Genomic DNA, 4,058 nt, shown 5'->3' with positions numbered 1-4,058 from the left:
TTATTTAAATGTTTCATGTGCTATTATCTCTCTAATGAGCCATAAACTCAAGGACAAGTCAACTTGCCCTTCAAAGGCCACATGTCCCAGCTAAGTTTTTTTTTTTTTATCTTTCTTAAAAAAAAAAAAAACAACAACAAAAAACCAACTGTCTTCTGAGTTCCCTACTTCTGTATGCCGGAGGCACTGCCATGCATTTTAAAAATCTGGGGCATAGTGGTTATCATGGCAGATAAGATGAATCAAGAGCTTCCTCTAACACTTACTAGTCATGTAAACTCTTTTTTTTTTTTTTTTTGCCGGGCAATGGGGGTTAAGTGACTTGCCCAGGGTCACACAGCTAGTAAGTGTCAAGTGTCTGAGGCCAGATTTGAACTCAGGTACTCCTGAATCCAGGGCTGGTGCTTTATCCACTGTGCCACCTAGCCGCCCCTAGTCATGTAAACTCTTAACCTCTGAGAAGCTCAGTTTTCTCTTCTATAAAATGGGCATAATATCTGCTCTATCTAACCTAATGTGGTAGTTGTGAAGAAGTTAAGTGCCTTTAAACCTTTAAGTATCACAAAAAACTTGAGTTATTATGTGTATTCCCCTTCCCTTCCTAAATTCCCATTCCCAATATCTAATCAGGTGTGAAGTCCTAACCATTCTTTTTCTCTGGTGGGTCCTTATCACCTCTCATGGAGAGGATTGAATAGTTTCCTAATCCGCCTCTCTGTCCCAGCAGTCTCCCCTCTCTCTCGATAGGAATCAGTGTGATTCAATGGAAACGAAGCTGCTTGTGGAGCCAAGGCCCTGGTTTGAATCCCAGCCCTCTCACTGTGTGACCTCAGGCAACTTGTTTAATTCCTCTGGGCTTCATTTAACCATTAAAATGAGAGGGTTGAACTAGATAGCCTAGATAATTTGTAATGTTCCTTTTGGGACAGGTAGGTGACACAGTGGATAGAGCACTAGGCTTGGAATCAGAAAGACTCATCTTCATGAGTTCAAATCTGGTCACTTACTAGCTGCATGCTCCTGGGCAAGTCACTTAACCCTGTTAGCCTCAGTTTCCTCATCAATAAAATGAGCTGGAGAAGGAAATAGCAAACCAATCCAGTATCTTTGCCAAGAAAACCCTAAATGGTATTATGAAGAGTGGGACACCACTGAAATGAATGAACAACAATAACAAACAAGAATGTTAAGAGTTAAATCAGAAATTCAGACCATCGACAAACTTTGGCACCTTTGTTCTTTGGATGAGCTCATAACCACTTCTGTAGGGGAGAGTTTCTCAGAAACATAGCTAAGGCCATCAAAAATAGGCTCCTATCTTTGTGAGAACATACCCAGAGTCATCCATGGGATGAGTCAGATTCTCTCCCCACTTTTTTTCATTCTCTCTCCTTTACTCACATCCAGTTATGATACTCAAAAATTCAAAAGAATAAATCTGGGAATTGATATAATGGATACCATTGATTCCCCACCAGTTACCATTCTAAAGCCCCTCAAAAGCAAGGGAACATCTCTAACACTCTGTCTCCTTACTCCTACCTTCTGGCTACCCTGGTCTCCTTCAAGACTAAAATCAAATCCTACCTTTTATAAGAGATCTTTCCTCATCCCTTCAGCTTTCAGAGCCTTCCCTCTGAAACTACCTTCCATTTACACTGTGTATAGGTCTTATATGTACATCTTTATTTGCGCATTTTTTTCCCATTAGCCCATGAGCACATGGAGGGCAGGGACCATAGTTTTTTGGGTTTTTTGTTTGTTTGTTTGGTTTTTTGCAGGGCAATGGGGGTTAAGTAACTTGCCCAGTGTCACACAGCTAGTAAGTGTTAAGTGTCTGAGGCCGGATTTGAACTCAGGTACTCCTGAATCCAGGGATGGTGTTTTATCCACTGCACCATCTAGCTGCCCCAAGGGACCATAGTTTTTAATCTGTTTTTGTAACTCTGGCATTCAGCACAATGCTAAATACATAGTAAGCAGTTAATAAACACTTATTGACTGACTGACCCTGTACAGGTCAGAGATGGTACTTTTACCAAAAACAAGGGGACTTTTTTTCTTCTCGAGTCTTTGCTAGCAGCGCCATGGGTCACCAGCAGCTCTACTGGAGCCACCCTCACAAATGCGGCCAGGGGTCTCGGTTGTGCCGCTTGTGTTAGAACCCACATGGCCTGATCTGCAACTACGGCCTGAACATGTGCTGCCAGTGCTTCCGTCAATATGCGAAAAACATTGGCTTCATCAAGTTAGACTAAATTATATCTACGGATCTTGCTGATTCAAGGATTACTTTCACCATCAGTGACCACCATTTTACTGGACTGTGGACAGCTATTTGGTCTATCTACCTAAAGATGGGTCCTGTTATGTGTGCTTTGCTAATTTGTTTATAATAAACAGGTCATTCTCAGTTATGATTAAATTTTAAAAATTAAAAAAATAAAAATAAAAACAAGAAAGCTTTATCTGAAGTGGCCATATCACCAGCCCTATCTGAACTCAGACGTAGAAGGTCACAGCAATCCTCCTCCCCCTAGTGCCACTGAGGCCTCAATCAGTTAGACAGAATGTCCTTTGAAAAATTCCATTTGCACCTAGGAGCTAAATACATAGGCTTTTTTCCTCTTTCCCTCCTTATTATAGACACTGATTTGCTACCCGATTCCTCATTTTTAGAGGGTTTTGCCACCAAATGTAGGGATTGAAATATGTAAAACTGATCGTCTCCTTCCTTATTTGTAGAACTCGTAGAAATAACCGTTAAAGTGTTATAGAGAATGGCCCCAGGTTGCCAGAATAGAAGCCAGGAAAAAGATCTCAGGGTGGTTTGATTAGCTAAAGGAGAGTCAGTCAAGCAAGGACTCTTCCGAAGAGGCCTTGGAGCAGAGCCCAAGGGTCTTCACGGGGATCCTCCAATTGCCCTATTTCCCTTCTGCTCATGAGCCTTGTAGTACTTTCCACTTCTCTTGTCAGGGACAACTGTCCTCCCCATTAGGAGAATGGGGGAGACCCCTCACATAATCCATGCGTACTTTACCTCTCCACTTCCTCAGCAGCACTGTTCCCATTCCAAGATGGCTCTGCCCTGAGGTCCTGATCTCCTGATGGGTGAGTCCCCATCCCAGACCACCCTTTCATGTGTGGCCCTGGGCCTTCCTCACTTCACTGCTGATTCCATTCCCTCTCCTGACTTCTTTTAACCAGAAGCCTTCCCCCACTTTGTGCCTATCTCCCTTGATTTCCATTTCCCCCTTATATGTGGTCTTCCCCTATTAGAATGTAAACTCTTTGAGGGATAAGAACTGTCTTGTTTGCTTTTTTTTTTTTAACCTCCCCAACACTTAACAGAGAGACTGGCTCACAGCAAATATTTAATAAAAGCTTTTATCTATCTCTGCACCTATCAGTCCAGTTCTCTGTCAAGTGAGACACCACTCTATATCTGGGGTATTTTTCACCCTAGGAGAACTGGGGAGACCCCTCATACAATCCAGTTTTCCACCAATTGAAAGATCAAAGGAAAGGACAAGGGAGGATGTGACAGAAAGAAAGCCCAGAGTAGAGCATTCCAGGTGATCTCTTACCTCATCATCTGTCAAAATGGAGAGTTTAGAAGATGGTCAGTTCCCAAGGGTCACAAAGGGAATTCAAATAGCCGGTGGACAAAAAAAAAAAAGGAAGGGGTATAGAATTTTACTTATAATGCTTTATAAAGATTCAACATCTATGAGGGTAGCTAAGGTGGCAGGGGGTAGCTAAGGTGGCCTTGGATTCAGGAGGACCTGAGTTCAAATTTGACCTCAGATACTCGACACTTACGAGCTGTGTGACCCTGGGCAAGTCACTTAACACTCATTGCCCCACCAAAAAAAAAAAAAAGATTCAACATCTAGTAGAATCCAGGCCCAATTCTTCTCCTAATTTAGGTGACCCTCAAAGAAACTTTTCTGGGAAAAATGCTCTTCACAGGTATTTACATGAATTCTCCAAGAGAGTCTAGGCCCTTTCTTTCCCATCCCCCTGAATTTACTATGGGGATGTAGCACAGGGTTAAA

At 42.4% G+C, this 4,058-nt stretch overlaps 1 pseudogene; it reads left to right on the top strand.

Annotated features, from left to right (window-relative positions):
• The first annotated feature begins 2,087 nt into the window (after window positions 1–2,087).
• On the top strand, window positions 2,088–2,258 carry LOC122753850 (annotated as a pseudogene).
• Window positions 2,259–4,058: the final 1,800 nt, after the last annotated feature.

This window comes from Dromiciops gliroides, chromosome 4 (assembly GCF_019393635.1).
Source record: "Dromiciops gliroides isolate mDroGli1 chromosome 4, mDroGli1.pri, whole genome shotgun sequence".
In the NCBI taxonomy this organism is placed as follows: domain Eukaryota; kingdom Metazoa; phylum Chordata; class Mammalia; order Microbiotheria; family Microbiotheriidae; genus Dromiciops; species Dromiciops gliroides.
This window is presented reverse-complemented; position numbering and strand designations above follow the sequence as displayed.